Raw genomic sequence first — 19,175 nt, 5'->3', positions numbered from 1 at the left:
ACATTTATAATCTTTTTTTTTCCTTTTTTTTTTTTTTTTGTAGTACGCGGGCCTCTCACCGCCGTGGCCTCTCCCGCTGCGGAGCACAGACTCCGGACGCGCAGGCTCAGCGGCCATGGCTCACGGGCCCAGCCGCTCCGTGGCATGTGGGATCTTCCCGGACTGGGGCAGGAACCCGCGTCCCCTGCATCGGCAGGCGGACTCTCAACCACTGCGCCACCAGGGAAACCCAACATTTATAATCTTAACCAACTTCCCCAGAGACTCGAAAAAGAAGGGGAACTCTCCACCTTATTAAATAAGATTAGTCTAACCTGATGACAGAACCACAGGGACAGTACAAAGGTGGAAAACTATAGACCAGTCTAACTTATTAACGTAGAGGCAGAATCGTTAACGAATGTTGGAGAGCTGAATCCAGCAGTAGGGGAATGTTCATACGTCACAACCAGGGTAGGTTTGTGCCAGAGCTGCAATATTGGGTTCATATCAGGAAAATGATTCATGTAATTGGCCACATAGATAAAATAAAGGAGAAAACCACACAATCATGTCAATAGATGTACATGAAGGATTTAATAAAATTCAACATCCAATGAGAAGTTTGAGAGTGTTACAGACTCCGGAGCCAGGCTGCCTGGTCTTGAATGCTTACGGAGCTCTGTAGCCTCCAGGAGCTTCTTTAATCTCCCTGGGTTTCAGTTTCCTTATTTATAGAGATGAAGATAATAATAATAATAGTACTTTCCTCATAGGTGTGCTGTGAGGATTAAAATAATGCATGTATGTAAAGCATTTAGAACAATCCTTGCACGTGTTAATACATTTGTTATTACATTAGTGATTTAAAAAAAACAAAAACAAAACTCTTATAAACTAGAAAAAGAAGTAAATAACCATAGCATCCATAAAGGCCATTTACAAAGACCTGCAGCAAACATCGTAATTGATGTTGAAATGTTGAACTCATTCTCTTTAAAATCAGAAGCAAGACAAAATGCCTACAGTCATCATGTATAGCTAATAGTGTACTGGGGCTCCTCACCAGTGCAAGAAAAACAAGTAAATATATAGGAATTGGAAAGAAAGAAACAAAGCTAGCATTACTTGCAGGTGATATGATTGTCTATATACAAAATGCAGAATAATCTACAAAATATACAAATTAATAAAAGAATTCAACAAGCGTTCTGGATACAATAACCGAATACATTTGTATTTCCGTAAACAGCTCCACTCAACTGGAAAATGTAACTTTAAAAAGATATCATTTAGAATAGCAACAAGTAAAATACCTAGGAATAGAGCTAATAAAAGATGGATAATGGAGAAATTATAAAACCTTATTAAAGAAAAAAAAATTTTAAACCATAGGCTGTTTTTTTTAATGAATTTATTTTATTTTTTATTTATTTATTTTTGGCTGCGTTGGGTCTTTGTTGCTGCGCACGGGCTTTCTGCGGTTGCGGCGAGCGGGGGCCGCTGTTCGTTGCGGTGCGCGGGCTTCTCATTGCGGTAGCTTCTCTTGTTGCGGAGCACGGGCTCTAGGCGCCCGGGCTTCAGTAGTTGCAGCACGTGGGCTCAGTAGTTGTGGCTCGCGGGCTCTAGAGCGCAGCCTCAGTTGTTGTGGTGCACAGGCTTAGTTGCTCTGCTGCATGTGGGGCCTTCCCAGACCAGGGCTCGAACCCGTGTCACCTGCACTGGCAGGCAGATTCTTAACCGCTGGACCACCAGGGAAGTCCCTTGAAAGAAATTTTAAATGGCATAAGTAAATGGACAGACTGCATCCCTGGATAGGAAGATAATACTACAAAGATATCAGTTTGCTCCAAATTCATCTATAGATTCAATACATTTTCAAAAAAATTCCAACAGGGCTTTTCACATAAATTGACAAAGTGACTCTAAAATGTATGTGGGTGAACAAAGACTCCAAAAAAAAGTCAGGGAATTCCTGAAGAAGAATAAAAAAGAAAGGAGGAAATTTGCCCTATCAGATATCAAGGTTCAGTATCACGAAGAATAAACCCAGGCCTATTGGGAAACTTGACTTATGACACAGTGGGCATCATAAACCAACAGGAGGGGATGAACTATTTCATAAGTTGTTCTGGGGCAATTGGTTATCCAAGTGAAATTGAATCCCACCTTATTCTATACATGAAAATGAATTCCAGGTGTATTAAAAATTTATATAGAAGTGGCAAAGCTATAAATCTTAGAAAATGCTAGAATAGGAAAATATCTGTATTACTTTGAGGTAGGAAAGGATTTCCCAAAGATGTCAAAAGCAAAGCCATGAAGGAAAACAGATTAATTTGACTGTATTAAAATTCAACATGTTTTACCAAAAGTCAATAAAGAACGTGACAGAATAAGCCACAGAATGGGCGAGGGATCTGCTGCCCGATCAGGTCAGTTACTGTCCGTGATTCGTGTCTCTAAAGACCCCTTCAAATCAATGAGAAAATAAACATCTTAAGAGAAAAATGAGGAAAAGACGCAAACAGACCTTTCCAAGAACAGGTAATACAAATATTGGCTCAGAAATATATGGACAAATGTTCAGCCTCATTTGTAACCCTAACCTCTAAACCCCAATTTGTAATATTTAAACCATAATTGTATAATGGGTCACTTTATCAGACTAGTGAAAATTAACAGTCCGCCCAAATTCTGGTGAGACTGTGGACTCTCGCCAACGGCTAATAGGGGTGTGAATGGGAGAAAGCCATTACCTGAGCAGGTGGAGTGTCGGAATTACATCAGTGAGGGTTCTCTGGAGAAACAGAACCAATAGGTTACATGTGGATGAATAGAAAGAGATTTACTCTGAGGGGATGTGGAGACCAGTCAATCCCACAGTCTGCAGTCTGCAGGCTGGAGGCCCAGGGAAGCCAGAGGTACTTCCAGTACAGACCTGAGGCCCAGGAACTGGGACAAGGGGAGTCAACAGTGTCCGTCCTGGTGTGATTCCGAAGGCCCAAGAAGCAGGGTCATCCCTCTCTAAGGGCAGAAGATGGAGGTCCCAACTCAAGCAAACTCGCCCTGCCTCCACCTCTCCTGTTCCATTCAGATCCTCAGGGGGTTAGATGATGCCCACCCTCCCTGATGAGGACCACCTTTACAGATTCCAGTGCTAACCTCTTCTGGAAACAACCTCACAGACACACCCAGAAGCCATGTTTCACCAGCCATCTGGGCCTCCCTTATCCCAGCCAAGTTGACACAGAAAACTGACCATCCCAGGAATGATACGCTTTGACCCAGCAATTCCACTCGTAGGCTATAGTCTAGACAAGAAACTTTTGTACGTGTGCCTTGGGGAAAAGATTTCATAGCAGCATCGTGACTGTTACAGTAGCCACAAACTGGAAACAATGCAATATGCACCAGCAGTAGAATGGATAGAAAAAGAAAATGAAATCGAATAAAGTTTCAAAAACGAGTAACAACTGCTTTGGTCATTAACGTGGATGTATCTCAAAAAGAGTTTGATCGAAAGAAACAAATGACATAAGCTACACACAGTGTGTGTCCATCCTTTTACATCCGGGTCAACCCCAGGCACAGTCAGCATTATGCTGTTTCAGGATGCACACACACAGCGGCACAACCATAAAGAGGCTCGGGCGGTTAATTAACACAGGTGTCAGCTAGTATTACTCCTGGAGGCAGAGCTGGCGAGAGAAGGAAAAAATCGCAGCTCAGCTAAGGCGAGGCCTCAGGGAAACCACGGTGATCTAGTTCTTAACTTGGGTAGGTAACATGGAGTTTATGTTTTATCATTCTTTAAACCAGAAAAAAAATACTTTTTTATACACTCTGGTATGTACATTTAACAAAATAAGTAGAAGTAATAAACTGTTGCACAAAGCATTTGAATAGAATTCCTCTCTCTCGGACACACACACACCCCTCTCATTTCTCCCCTCCCCTCCCCCGACTCACCTTTACTGATCTTTATATGGAAAACATTGTACTCGAAAGAGTGCTGTTGAATGCATTAATTTAGGTCACAAACATTGCAGATTTATTCAACTGAGTTGTATGTTTTCTGTTCCCAATTTTAAGGCGGGTGAGATGTCTCCCGTGTCTACCTCTTAAGCTACATTATATTGCCTTTTACTTGTACATAATTTCCAAAGCACAGGAAAGGCCTTCTCACAACTGTACTGAGTCATAAAAGAGAAGATAGGATCGTTGGGGACAGTCTACTGTGGTGAGAGAGGAAATGAAATAGAGGACAAGACAACGGTAACTTTATTCCCCTGTAGGCACCTGGGGCGGGCACAGGTCCTAGCAGCCCAGGTGCGCTGGTCTCCGCCCTGCCCTCCAGCGCCCCTCCGCGCCAGGCCACGCCCACGCCTCCCTCTCTTTCCCCTCATTGGCTGTGAAAACACGGCCGCAGCCAACCAATGGCAACGACCAAGGGTGTCGTCATGTGACTGGAGACACCCCACCTTTCGCGAGTCTTCGGAACCCCCTGCTGAGAATGGTGGGGGGGGTGAGGGGGGGGCTGGAAGGCGGGACCCGTAGGGGCTGAGAATGGGTGGGGGGCAGCGTGAGCTGTGGCCGCCAGAGACCCGGCTTGGAAGGGCTCTCACTTGGCTTAAGGCTCTGCCCTTGCCATCCTGAAATTCTTAATTTTTAAACAAGGGGCTTCCCGTTTTCATTTTGCACGGGACCCGCAAGTATGTCACCGGTCCTGGGTGAGGGTAGGGTTAGTTCCCAAATTTCAGTGCATGTCAGAATTCCTCTGGGGGCTTAGCAGTAATGTTACCACTGATAATAATGTGATGGATGGCTGTTGCAATGATACATAGCCAGGAGGGCAGCAGCGCTGGGGACTTTCTCAAATAGGAAAATGACCCTCTTACTTGTTGCGTTAGAGGGCCGTGGCCTGGGCATCCTGGAGCAGGAACTGGCCCAGCTTTGGGTGGCACTGGCCGGAGAAGCCATGGGGCTGACCAAGCGGGTACTGGCTGCGGTCTCTGCAGAGAGGCTGGCGCAGCCGCTCTGGCCTAGGGAGGGGCCGTAGGGCCAGCGGGTGGTGCTGCGGGAGAGGTCAGGCGGCCTGGAGAGGGGCCCCTGAGGCTGCTCTGCCCACGGCTGGACCGGTCCCAGGCATCAGGTTCCCACCTAGAGTGTCCTGTCGGGTCCCTGGCCGCCAGCCTCTGGGAGATGCCCCAGCCCCTGGGGAGAGTGGGAGGCCCAGAAGGTCGGCTGGAGCGAAGACTGGGCGTCATGGTCCAGCGAACCTCAGAGGCAGAGGGGCCCTGGCCACAGGGGCGGCTCTCCCAGGCCCTGCAGCTGCACTGACAGGAGCCAGGGAGCTGGGGTGGGGGACGAAAGTGTGGCCGATACCTGGTGAGAACAAACTGCACTGACTTGAAGGCTGCCCCTGCCCGCTGGGGGACCTCAGGCACCTCACCTAACCATCCTGGGTCTTGGACTTTCCTCAAATGGCCAATACTGCGGTCCTGCCTACCTCCGGGGTCATGAGCGTGAATGCACTTTGAACGCTGCTAATCCGAGGTCAGGTCATTACCGGCTCCCATGGGCCCCCTTCACTCCTGCTGGTGGCAGCTGAGGGCAGCAGGCCCCGGAAGGAGGGGGGCTCACAGGACAGAGGAGGACAGAGGTCTGGCTCACCTACTCCCCTGTGGAGGCAGGCAGGGAGGGAGGGTGTCACTGTCAGTCACTCACCTGCAGCCTGAGGCCCAGCCCCTGTCTGTGGGAGCCAGGAACCTGAGGCCCGTCCTCCAGCCCATGGAGATTGTCCGGGTGTGACGTCCTCTGGGGTCAGACAAGGCCCAGAGAGGGAAAGCACGTTGCCCAGAGCCTCACAGCGAGTTAGGGTAGAGCTGGGCTTAAATTCTAACTCCCAGTTTAATGTTCTTTCCACTCTCCCCCCAGGGAGGGCCTGTCCTGGGACTGAGGCTGCAGACTCCTGGGGCTCTGCACCCCGAGAAGCTCTGTGTGTCCCGCAGGTGCCGTCCTGTCCCAGCACCATCGTTTACCAGTTGTGTGTCCTTGAGAAAGTCACTCAGTATCCCTCAGCCCAGTCCTTCGTTGGTGCCATGGAGGTAGGTGATCACAGACCCTCCCCCAGACCCCCCCATCCGTGCTCGCACCCAGAGGGAGGCCAGCTTGCCAAAACCAGTGAGGAGTGGCTGGAGCAGGTGGGAGAGGCAGGCAGTGGAGTCCAGCAGTGTGGGGGCCAGGAGCCCCGCCCAACCCAGAGTGCATGGGTGGGGTGGGTGGGGCACTGGGGAAGCCCTGGCCCCCTCCTGAGTCCTGGGGCCCAGCGGCCTGCCATCCCAGACCTGACCACCAGGTGGTACCCCAGGCTTTGCAGCCGGGCCGGACACATGGCTGTGAGAACTCGTCCTTCAGGAAAGGGGGCTGCGTGGGGGCAGGGGAGGGGGATGGAGGGCGGCACCAGCCGCCACCAGCAGGTTCTCCCTCCCCTTCGGATCTCCCCTGGGCCCTTCTGGGAGAACTCCGTGCTGGACCAGGAGCCCTGTCCCTGGCCTGGCGGAGGGGGTGTCTCCTTCCCCAGCCACCTCCCCTCCCCGCGCCCTCCCCCCCTCACCCCCCATGGTCCTCAGCCTGGGGTCTTCTGGTGTCAGGGCTCGGGTCCTGGGTATCACTTAGAGGGGCTTCAGAGGGGAGGTCGGGAGGCAGGTCCTTGGGGGTCTTGGTGACCCACATGGCCTGTGGCTGGGGACAGTGGGCAGGGCCTGTGAGACCCAGCCCAATGCCACCTTCTCTCTCGTGCTGCCATCTGGGCCTGCTTACGTGTCCTCGGCACGTTCCCTCCAGGACACGGGAGGACAGGCCCACACGCAGACCCCTTCTTTCCTCCTGGGCCCAGAGCCTGGTGTGGCCAGAGTGGAGCCCCCCAGGGCCTGGCTCAGATGGCCCGGACAGGGCTGCAGACTGGCCCATCAAGAACAGGGCGTGGCCACGGCCAAGGGCGAGTGGACAGGGCGGCGGCCAGGCCCAGCGGGAGGCTCAGACGAGACACCCTCCCTGGGCTGTGGGAGCCCTTTCCGTCCAGCCAAGCCCACCTCGGCCAGGGAGGCGGGCAGGCAGGTGGTGGGGAGACAGGGCGCGGCCTCAGCTCCTGGCAGCTCTGCTGTGCTCCCTCCCGACACACGGTGTCCTGGGTGAGGTGCCTGCGATGTGGCCAGCGGGCGGGCACAGGCCCTGGGAGGGTGGCCCTGGCAGGGACAGGCGCTTCTTCTCTGCACATCGCCGGCCGGAAGCGGTGGGGAGGGTGCCTTCCAACAGAGCGACCTTCTCGTCTACCTTAGGCCTCAGCCTGCCAACTCCAGCCTCCCCTGGGGGGTGTCCTCCCCTGCTCCGCACAGCCCCAGACCTACAGCCAGTGTGGAGCCCTGCCAGCCTGCACCCCACCTCTGGCCATCCTCTGGGGGGCTCTCCTTTCTGCGTGGACGCCCCAGCCCTGTCCCTCTGCCCCTCACCCCCTCCTCCAGGCTTGTGGGCCCGTGGACAACCGGCCAGCTCAGGGCCGGCCATGGAGGGGATGCGTGAGTGTCTGCTGGACGGGAGCCCACCCTGCCCCACCCCCTGGAGCTGTGTCCCTGCTCAGACGGCGGCCGGGAGTAGTTCTCCAGTCCACAGGGCAGTGGGCTCGGGGAGCTGAGTGCCACCATCACCCGCTGTCCTGCCCCAGCTCCGCAGCAGTCCCAGCCAGGACAGCCCAGTCCATCCCAGAGCTGGGATAAACGTGTGTGCCTGCACCGGGCAGAGGGCGAGTTGGCAGAACTGGCGGGGGCAGGGCTGCCGCGGGGGGAGCAGCGGGCCGGGAGGACAGGCGAGCCCCTCCCTCCGCTCCTGAGCTTGCTGGGGAGGGAGACCCCGTTCTGCTGAGCTTACCGTTTTCAAACTCCTTCCTGAGAAGTTGGTTTTGTTTTGTTTTTTTAATGATTAGGGAGTTGGTCCATGTTGGCACATCCTTGCAGCATCACAGGCACTGTCAAGCTCCCCATCAGCCCCTGGGGCAGGGCCCTGCCTGGGTCCCTCTGTTCCTTCTCCCGGTGGGACAGTGCTGGCCTGCCCCCTGCAGTGGGAGAAGCGGGCTGGTTCCTGTTACCAGAGGGCAGGGGCCAGTTGGGCCATATTACGGAGAGGCGAGGGAGGGCGGGAAGTGGGTTCGGCCCAGGGAGGTGGGCTGAGGAGGCCTCACCTGTTCCAGGTAAGAGAGGTGTGGCTTTGTGGTTTGCTGGATAGTGGACCCACCCGTCCCCCAGGCCTGGCCTCGCCCAGGGAGCTGCCGCCCCGCCCCGGGAGCCTCCTCTTCCAGAGCCAGGCGAGGCTGCCCGGCCTCACCTGGAGGCCGGGCCAAGGGTGCGGGCTCCCGACTCCCAGGAAGAGTGCACTGTGCACGCGCAAGGCCTCATGGGGTGGGACTGGCGTGGCAGCCACAGCTAGAGCCCGGCGGAGGCAGCACTCAGCCCCCGCCTGCGTCAGGGGAGCTGCCGGTGCTTGCTCCCAGCTTCCCAAGCAAGGAGTCGTGGCTCCCATCCAGCCTCCCCACGCCGCCAGGCAGCTCACACCCTGTCGTCTGAGTGCTCCCCAGCCCTCCTCCGTGAGGGCCCGGGAGGAGGTGGGCCTGGGCACCGGAGGAGGGAGGCCAGGCAGTGGGCTGCAGGGAGATGACTCTGCAGGCGGACAAACGCTCCTGTAACGCGGGACGATTCTGCCCGCCTTGCCGCCAGGCCCTCCCCGCAGCTGGGGCTGAGGACCGAAAGGGGCCAGGAGTGTGCTCACCCGGACTGCCCGGCGTGCAGGTCCTGGGGAGGCCTGCGAGCTGGAGCGTGGCCTGGGCGGGACAGATTCTGGTAATCGTGTGCACGCAGATGGGCATGTCTGGCCCTGGCTTCTGGGCAGAGAATCGTGGCTCCCAGGCCCCTGCTCCGACAAGGGGCCGCACCCACCTCCCCGTGCTGTCCTGTCTCCCTGGGCTGCCTTTGACAGAGGGCACAGAGCTGTCTGCGGGCCCCAGTCCATCCTTTCCCTCCATCTGAGTCTGTCCCCCTCGAGGACTTTGAGCCGTTGACGTGTGTTTTACATACAGTCAAATGCACAGACCTCAGTCGTGAAGAGCTTTGATAAATGTCCACAAATCAAGATACAGCGCATCCCAGCTTCCTGGGTAGTAACCTGCCGGCAGGGCCCGTGTCCCTCGGCACACCTGGTTCCAGGTGCCAGTTTGTGTGTTCCAAGCCTTTGCTCGACTGACTTGACCTCCTGGACGCAGGGCCTCTCCCTCTCTCCCTAGTGGAAGGGCCCCTGGGTGCCCTGGTTGTGTCCGGACCCCCCTGGGCTTGGTGACGTCACTGAGCTCACAGGGTCCAGGCTGAGTTCACTTGCTGGGGCTCTGAGCTCTCCCTTTGTCCTGGCGTGGTGCCCACCCAGGGCCCCCGGGACCCAGGAAGGTGGGAGCTGGGGACTGATGCTCTGCCCCTCGGGTGTTGACAGCCAAGCCCTGAGTTTGAACGCTGCCCGGGAGGCCAGTACCCCTACCCCCTGCCTGGGGAGGGGAAGTTGGGCTCAGCCCCCGGTGTTAGTAGCCACCTGCCCCAGGCCTTGACCTGGCCCACCTGTCTGCATCTCGTCCTGTGTGATGGGGCCTGTGTTTTCCAGTCTAACACATGAGAGGTTATAGAGAAAAGACTTCAACATTTTGGGGCACCAAAAATTTCTTTTCAAATAACAGCATTTGAAGCCCTAATACCTGAAGCAGATAAAAGTGGAGCCACTCAGACAGAGTGGGCATGGTGGGCCAGACCCCACCCTCCAGGAACAGCCCCCCTCCTTCCCCAGCTCCAGGGACCCCAGGGAGATCCTTGGGCTCCGTGACTCACACTTTGAGGACCTGGTGCTGGGCCTGCTCCAGAGAGAGGAGCATGGCTCAAGTCATCCTGAGACACCCCCTTACTGTGAGGGGCACAGGGCCATCCTCTAGCCGGAGAGACAGGAGAAAGTGACTGGCCACCGAGTCAGCACTTCTGTGTGTCCTGGGTCCTGATCCCGCAACCTCACGTATTTCTCAGGACCGTCTCACGAGGGGTGTCCCTGCCCGTTTTACAGAGGAAGAGGGGCTCTGTCAGGACGCACAGCTGCCCTCCAGGGCCCGGGTCAAAGTAAGGAGCAGGCAGGGTGGGAGGGTGCCCCTCAATGGGCGCCTCTCCTGAGCTGGGAGTTCCGGTCACCCAACAGCCACCTGCAGACGTGCCAGGCATGAGGTGGGGAGCATGTCCTGTCACCACGAGGCACGACTGTGCCCTCCCATCCTCAGGACAGCAGGGGCGGGCGATTAGCCTCTGTGGGACCTCCTGTGCCAGGCTGGCCTGAGGGTGGCCGCGGACATCGTGAGGGCAGGCGGGAAGCGCAGGGCCGGGTTCCTGAGCCTGGCCGCCCACCGGGCAGCATGAGGCAGAGGCGAGGGGCTCTCAGGCCTCCCCGGGGAAGGCTGCTCCCCTTTGGGGTGGGAGCTGGGAGGGCAGGGACCAGTCCGGGACTCACACCCTTCCTGGGCCCGTCACTAATGCGTGTGGGGTGAAGTGGTGGAGGGAGGATTTGGGGCCGCCTGTGTCCCCAGAGTTCCCCGGGGCCTGAGGTCCAGGGGGACTTTTCTCTGTCCATTTCTGTCCCTCCCTTGCCCCAGGTAGGGGCCCTGCTGGGAGCAGAGCTGGCAGGAAGTCAAATGCACAGACCTCAGTCGTGAAGAGCTTTGATAAATGTCCACAAATCAAGATAGTCCAGCTGGGGCTGGACTCCTCACCTTTCAGCCTAGAGCTGCGCTGGGAGCGGGGAGCTGGGGGTGGGGAGAGGAGTGCCTGCACAGAGCCTGGCGAGGGCGGAGGAGGGCGGGGAGGAGGGAGGAGGGAGGGGAGGAGGGGAGGAGGGGGGGAGGGAGGGGAGGAGGGAGGAGGGAGGAGGGCAGAGGAGGGAGGGGAGGATGGAGGAGGGATGGGAGGAGGGATGGAAGGAGGACAGAGAGGGAGGAGGACAGAGAGGGAGGAGGGAGGGGAGGAGGGAGGGGAGGAGGGAAGAGGGATGGGAGGAGGGAGGAGGGGGAGGAGGGCAGAGGAGGGAGGGGAGGGGGGAGGAGGGAGGGGAGGCACATTTTACTGTTTCCTGGGCCCACACCTCACTCTTCTCACCAAATACTCTCAGTGTCTGTATCTTGAAAATCTGTTAATACCACACCTGCCTGTAGAGCACAGGTGTCAAACATGGCGTAGGAGAAAAGGAATGTCAAAATATCACGATAATTTTTATACTGGTTACATGTTGAAATGATAATATTTTGGATATACTGTGTTAAATAAAATGTGTTATTAAATTTAATTTCACCTGTTTCTTTTTACTTCTTTTTTTAAAATTTATTTATTTATTTTTGGCTGTGCTGGGCCTTCGTTGCTGCACGCGGGCTTTCTCTAGTTGCAGCGAGTGGGGGCTACTCTTCATTGCGGTGCGTGGGCTTCTCACTGCGGTGGCTTCTCTTGTTGCGGAGCACGGTCTGTAGGTGCGCGGGCTTCAGTAGTTGTGACACACGGGCTCAGTAGTTGTGGCTCTTGGGCTCTAGAGCGCAGGCTCAGTAGTTGTGGCGCACAAGCTTAGTTGCTCCGCGGCATGTGGGATCTTCCCGGACCAGGGCTCGAACCCGTGTTCCCCGCATTGGCAGGCGGATTCTTAACGACTGCGCCACCAGGGAAGTCCCTCTTTTTGCTTCTTTAAATGCAATTGCTGGAAGATTTAAATTGCACGTGTGGGTCTCATTACGCTTGTTGGACAGCCGTGATCGCAAGGCGTCTCTTGGTGCCCGGCGCACTCTGGAGGCCCAGGGCCATCCAGCCCGCAGCCTGCCCTGCCCTCTTCCGGGGCCTGTGGTGGGGTCGACCGTTGTACTAGGCTGTCGGCACTGCTGAAGAGATGGCCCAGGGAAGGCACCTGCCTGCCCAGGGCACCAGCTGAGCCCCAATCAGGAAGCCAGCAGACATGACCCGGAGGTCAGGACCAGCAGGAAGGGCCTCGGCTGTGTGCAGGTGCTCTGTTTGCACCATTTAATCCTCGTGACAGACATACAGGTGGATAATATTATCTCCGTCTTATGTCTGAGGGGCTCGGAGAGGTTAGTGAGCTCAGCCTGGGTCACAAGGCTGCTGAGTGGCAGAGCCATGATTCAAATAAAATTTATGGGACTTCAAAGCCTGTACTCTTAACCCCCAGCTTGTCCCATGGGGTGGTGTCTGAGTCCTGGAGGGTGGAGTGCAGATCGGGAACTCCATCCGTGAGGAGGGGAGGGCGGAGCTTCTGAGGCCCACGTGAGGGTGTAGGCAGGGCTGATGTTCTCGGAAGGTGTCCTGGGTCCCTCTGCGGGTCTGGGCCTTGACGGCGGGAAGGCTGACCGGCTTCACCAAGGCCGCCCAGCGGCACGTCTTAGGGCTGGACTCGGGGCCAGACTCTTGTGCGGCGGCTGTTCTGCTATCCAGGTGGTGACCACTTTCCACTTGGCTGGTGAAGCCCAGATACAGCCAGGCACCTGGTCCAAAACAGAGCCCTGGGGCTGCGGGTCCCAAGGCCCCAGGCTCTGAGGAGGATGAGGAAGCCGGAGACCATGTTACTGCCACTCACTGTGTAATTAATGAGTTTGTGGGGGCAAAGGAGCCGTTTCTGACCTCTGCGAGCGTGGCCCGGCCGAGAGATGCGTGTCCCCGCCCAGCAGGGCAGGCGGCCGTGGGCACCACTGGGACCGTGCTGCTCTGTGGCTTCAGCATTCCTGCTCTCGGGGCCTGGGGGTCTCCACAGGGCCTGACCCACCACTGCCCTCTGCTGTGGGAGCCAGGCTCTGCGTGGCGTGGGGTGGCCCAGACCATCACCCCGCCCCGTGCAGCCTCGCTCGCCCGCTCCAGGCCCAGGGCGTCCCTGCTGTGCTCACAGGTCCGTCCTCAGAGCCTTCGTGAGGGAACTTCCTGCCTCAGCCTGGAACACACGCCCTCAGAGTCCTGCGCAACTCCTGCGCGGGACTCCCGCTCGGAGCACAGCGGGCGGCTTCCTAGACGCACCGGCTCCCGTGGTTGGCTGTGCCGTGCTCTGCCCTTGCTGTGTCTCTCTGGCCTCAGTTTCCTCATCCATAAAATGGGGTGACACCACCCACCCCACGGACCTGGGAAGGTTAAATCTGTCTTAACCTAGGAGGGTTAAATCCATTTTGCCAGGTTGAACGCCTGGCAAAACAGATGATCTCCAAGCCTGCCTGTCTTCAAGGTCCAAGTCAACCCGTCTCCCCCAAGAAGCCTCTCCTGTGTCCGATCATCCTGTCATCAGAGGCAGGCTCAGCCCAGGAAGGGGGCCACGCCCACCACAGAGCCCCCTCTGCTCCAGGACTGATTTCAGCTACACTCACTTATTCTTTTTTAATTTAATTAATTAATTAATTATACAGCAGGTTCTTATTAGTTATCTATTTTATACATATTAGTGTATACATGTCAATCCCAATCTCCCAATCCATCCCACCACCACCACCCCGCCCCCCGCTTTCCCCCCCTTGGTGTCCATACGTTTGTTCTCCACATCTGTCTCTATTTCTCCCTTGCAAACCGGTTTCATCTGTACCATTTTTCTAGATGTCACGTATATGCGTTAATATACGATATTTGTTTTTCTCTTTCCGACTTACTTCACTCTGTATGACAGTCTCTAGGTCCATCCACGTCTCTACTAATGACCCAATTTCGTTCCTTTTTATGGCTGAGTAATATTCCATTGTATATATGTACCACATCTTCTTTATGCATTCGTCTGTTGATAGGCATTTAGGTTGCTTCCATGTCCTGGCTATTGTAAACAGAGCGGCAATGAACATTGGGGTGCATGTGTCTTTTTGAATTATGGTTTTCTCTGGGTATATGCCCAGTAGTGGGATTGCTGGATCATATGGTAATTCTATTTTTAGTTTTTTTAGGAACCTCCATACTGTTTTCCATAGTGACTGTATCAATTTACATTCCCACCAATAGTGGAAGAGGGTTCCTTTTCTCCACACCCTCTCCAGCATTTGTTGTTTGTAGTCTTTCTGATGATGCCCATTCTAACTGGTGTGAGGTGATACCTCATTGTAGTTTTGATTTGCATTTCTCTAATAATTAGTGATGTTGAGCAGCTTTTCATGTGCTTCTTGGCCATCTGTATGTCTTCTTTGGAGAAATGTCTATTTAGGTCTTCTGTCCATTTTTGTATTGGGTTGTTTGTTTTTTTAATATTGAGCTGCATGAGCTGTTTATATTTTTGGAGATTAATCCTCTGTCAGTTGATTCATTTGCAAATATTTTCTCCCATTCTGAGGGTTGTCTTTTCATCTTGTTTATGGTTTCCTCTGCTGTGCAAAAGCTTTTAAGTTTCATTAGGTCCCATTTGTTTATTTTTGTTTTTATTTCCATTTCTCTAGGAGGTGGGTCAAAAGGGATCTTGCTGTGATTTATGTCAAAGAGTGTTCTTCTACGTTTTCCTCTAAGAGTTTTATAGTGTCTGGTCTTACATTTAGGTCTTTAATCCATTTTGAGTTTATTTTTGTGTATGTTGTTAGGGAGTGTTCTAATTTCCCAGCACAACTGTTGAACAGACTGTCTTTTCTCCATTGTATATCCTTTCCTTCTTTGTCATAGATTAATTGACCATGGGTGCGTGGGTTTACCTCTGGGCTTTCTGTCCTGTTCCATTGATCTATTTCTGTTTTCGTGCCAGTACCATATTGTCTTGATTACTGTAGCTTTGTGGTTTAGTTTGAAGTCAGGGAGTCTGATTCCTCCAGCTCCATTTTTTCCCCTCAAGCTTGCTTTGGCTATTCGGGGTCTTTTGTGTTTCCATACAAATCTTAAGAGTTTTTGTTCCAGTTCTGTAAAAAATGCCATTGGCAATTTGATAGGGATTGCATTGAATCTGTAGATTGCTTTGGGTAGTATAGTCATTTTCACAATATCGATTATTCCAATCCGAGTACATGATATATCTCTCCATTTGTTTGTGTCATCTTTGATTTCTTTCATCAGTCTTATAGTTTTCTGAGTACGGGTCTTTTATCTCCTTATTTAGGTTTATTCCTAGGTATTTTATTCTTTTTGTTGCAATGGGGAATGGGTTTGTTTCCTTAATTTATCTTTCTGATCTTTCATTGTTACTGTATAGGAATGCAAGAGATTTCTGTGCATTAATTTTGTATCCTGCAACTTTACCAAATTCATTGATGAGTTCTAGTAGTTTTCTGGTGACATCTTTAGGATTCTTTATGTATGGTATCATGTCATTTGCAAACAGTGACAGTTTTACTTCCTCTTTTCCAATTTGGATTCCTTTTATTTCTTTTTCTTCTCTGATTGCCGTGGCTAGGACTTCCAAAACTATGTTGAATAATAGTGGCGAGAGTGGACATCCTTGTCTTGTTCCTGATCTTGGAGGAAATGCTTTCAGTTGTTCACCATTGAGAATGATGTTTGCTGTTGGTTTGTTGTATATGGCCTTTATTATGTTGAGGTAGGTTCCCTCTATGCCCACTTTCTGGAGAGTTTTTATCAGAAATGGGTGTTGAATTTTGTCAAAAGCTTTTTCTGCATCTATTGAAATGATCATATGGTTTTTATTCTTCAGCTTGTTAATATGGTGTACCACATTGATTGATTTGCATATATCGAAGAATCCTTGCATCCCTGGGATAAATCCCACTTGATCATGGTGTGTGATCCTTTTAATGTGTTGTTGGATTCTGTTTGCTAGTATTCTGTTGAGGATTTTTGCGTCTATGTTCATCAGTGATATTGGTCTGTAATTTTCTTCTTTTGTAGTACCTTTGTCTGGCTTTAGTGTCAGGGTGATGGTGACCTCACAGAATGAGTTTGGGAGTGTTCATTCCTCTGCAATTTTTTGGAAGAGTTTGAGAAGGATGGGTGTTAGCTCTTCTCTAAATATTTGACAGAATTCACCTGTGAAGCCATGTCGTCCTGGACTTTTGTTTGTTGGAAGATTTTTTATCACAGTTTCAGTTTCATTATTTGTGATTGGTCTGTTCATATTTTCTGTTTCTTCCTGGTTCAGTCTTGGAAGGTTTTACCTTTCTAAGAATTCGTCCATTTCTTCCAGATTGTCCATTTTATTGGCATAGAGTTGCTTGTAGTAGTCTCTTAGGATGCTTTGTATTTCTGTGGTGTCTGTTGTAACTTCTCCTTTTTCATTTCTAATTTTATTGATTTGAGTCCTCTCCCTCTTTTTCTTGATGAGTCTGGCTAATGGTTTATCAATTTTGTTTATCTTCTCAAAGAACAAGCTTTTAGTTTTATTGATCTTTGCTGTTTTTTTAAAATTTCTATTTCATTTATTTCTGCTCTGATCTGTATGATTTCTTTTCTTCTGCTAACTTTGGGTTTTGTTTGTTCTTCTTTCCCTAGTTCTTTAGGTGTAAGCTTAGATTGTTTATTTGAGATTTTTCTTGTTCCTTGAGGTAGGCTTGTATTGCTATAAACTCCCCTCTTAGAACTGATTTTGCTGCATCCCATAGGTTTTGGATAGTCGTGTTTTCATTGTCATTTGTCTCTAAGTAGTTTTTGATTTCCTCTTTGATTTCTTCAGTGATCTCTTGGTAGTTTAGTAATGTATTGTTTAGTCTCCATGTATTTGTGTTTTTTACTTTTTTTCCCTGTAATTGATTTCTAATCTCATAGCGTTGTGGTTGGAAAAGATGCTTGATATGATTTTAATTTTTTAAAATTTACTGAGGTTTTATTTGTGACCCAAGATGTGATCTATCCTGGAGAATATTCCGTGCACACTTGAGAAGGAAGTGTAATCTGCTGTTTTTGGATGGAATGTCCTATAAGCATCAATTAAGTCTATCTGGTCTGTTGTGTCGTTTAAAGCTTGTGTTTCCTTACTAATTTTCTGTTTGGATGATCTGTCCATTGGTGTAAGTGAGGTGTTAAAGTCTCCCACTATTTTTGTGTTACTGTCGTTTTCCTCTTTTATAGCTGTTAGCATTTGCCTTATGTATTGAGGTGCTCCTACGTTGGGTGCATATATATTTATAATTGTTATATCTCTTTCTTGGATTGATCCCTTGATCATTATGTAGTGACCTTCCTTTTCTCTTGTAACATTCTTTATTTTAAAGTCTATTTTATCTGATATGAGTATTGCTACCCCAACTTTCTTTTGATTTCCATTTGCATGGAATATCTTTCTCCATCCCCTCACTTTCAGCCTCTATGTGTCCCTCGGTCTGAAGTGGGTCTCTTGTAGACAACATATATATGGGTCTTGTTTTTGTATCCATTCAGCGAGCCTGTGTCTTTTGGTTGGAGCAATTAATCCATTCACATTTAAGGTAATTATTGATATGTATGTTCCCATTACCATTTTCTTAATTGCTTGGGGTTTGCTTTTGTAGTCCTTTTCTTCCCTTGTGTTTCCCACTGAGAGAAGTTCCTTCAGCATTTGTCGTAGAGCTGGTTTGGTGGTGCTGAATTCTCTTAGCTTTCGCTTGTCTGTAAAGCTTTTGATTTCTCCATCGAATCTGAATGAGATCCTTGCTGGGTAGAGTAATCTTGGTTGTAGGTTCTTCCCTTTCATCACTTTAAATATATCAGGCCACTCCCTTCTGGCTTGTAGAGTTTCTGCTGAGAAATCAGTTTTTAACCTCATGGGAGTTCCCTTGTATGTTATTTGTCATTTTTCCCTTGTTGCTTTTAATACTTTTTCTTTGTCTTTGATTTTTGTCAGTTTGATTACTATGTGTCTTGGCGTGTTTCTCCTTGGGTTTATCCTGCCTGGGACTCTCTGCGCTTCCTGGACTTGGGTGGTCATTTCCTTTCCCATGTTAGGGAAGTTTTCGACTATAATCTCTTCAGATATTTTCTCGGGTCCCTTCTCTCTCTCTTCTCCTTCTGGGACCCCTATAATGTGAATGTTGTTGCATTTAATGTTGTCCCAGAAGTCTCTTAGGCCGTCTTCATTTCTTTTCATTCTTTTTTCTTTATTCTGTTCCTCAGTAGTGAATTCCACTGTTCTGTCTTCCAGGTCACTTATCCGTTCTTCTGTCTCAGTTATTCTGCTATTGATTCCTTCTAGTGTATTTTTCATTTCAGTTATTGTGTTGTTCATCTCTGTTTGTTTGTTCTTTAACTCTTCCAGGTCTTTGTTAAGCATTTCTTGCATCTTCTCGATCTTTGCCTCCATTCTTTTTCCGAGGTCCTGGATCATCTTCACTGTCGTTATTCTGAATTCTTTCTCTGGAAGGTTGCCTATCTCCACTTCATTTACTTCTTTTTCTGGGGTTTTATATTGTTCCTTCATCTGGTACATGGTCCTCTGCGTTTTCATCTTGTCTGTCTTTCTGTGAATGTGGTTTTTGTTCCACAGGCTGCAGGATTGTAGTTCTTCTTGCTTCTGCTGTCTGGCCTCTGACTTTAACTTTTCCTTTAATGTTTCTAAGTAGTGATTTTGATGGGTTTTGTCAACATGGTACATGCTTATCATAAAAATCCAAATAGCACAGAAATCCACAAAGGAGAAAGTAATAAAACACCCCAGATCCCACCACCCAGAAATAACAAACATAAATATTTGCTGAACATCAGACTTGGCACATGTCTAAACATAAAGACAGATAGAATGGTAGACAGATGATAGATAAACAGAAATAATGGTATAAGAATGGGATCACATTACATGCTTTGAAAATGTGAAAAGGATAAGTTTATCTGTGCTTACATATGATAGAAAAAGAAAAGGAAAGCTGAAGGCATTATTTGACCTTGGATAAATGATTCATAACCACAAGAGACATCTGTACCTATAAGATCCCACTATAGACAAGGAAATAAATTATTTTTGAAATCGTTGTAAAAGCCTGTAGTTGTTGGTGTTTTGAGTTACGCTTTTATTGTAGACGGTGCACTGACCCCTGCACTCCATCCCTCCCCTTCTTCCACACCCTGATTTTTGTTCTTATAGAATTTTCATCATGTTGGGAGTTTTAAGTGTTCCTCTTCTGCTCTGCGTGTAAATGGATGCACCGCTCACCACCAGCCCTTCTTCTCTGGGTTCCTCAGCTTGAGTCACTCCGGTTTTCTGCCTTTTATTGTTGG

The 19,175-nt window shown here is 50.6% G+C and overlaps 1 long non-coding RNA gene across 1 annotated transcript; it reads right to left on the bottom strand.

The window, feature by feature from the left end:
• Window positions 1–1,371: 1,371 nt before the first annotated feature.
• Window positions 1,372–8,257, bottom strand: LOC149750404 (uncharacterized). Its single transcript, XR_016391544.1, has 3 exons — window positions 7,909–8,257; window positions 2,739–2,779; window positions 1,372–1,742 (listed from the first exon to the last, which is right to left on the bottom strand). It is a non-coding gene; the product is annotated as an uncharacterized LOC149750404 (long non-coding RNA).
• Between the last annotated feature and the right edge of the window lie 10,918 nt (window positions 8,258–19,175).

This window comes from Delphinapterus leucas, chromosome 1, assembly GCF_059928025.1.
Source record: "Delphinapterus leucas isolate spDelLeu-1000000601 "Yukka" chromosome 1, BTC_Dleu_Yukka2, whole genome shotgun sequence".
NCBI lineage: Eukaryota > Metazoa > Chordata > Mammalia > Artiodactyla > Monodontidae > Delphinapterus > Delphinapterus leucas.
The sequence above is the reverse complement of the archived record's forward strand: the minus strand, read 5'-3'. Positions and strand labels throughout refer to the sequence as shown.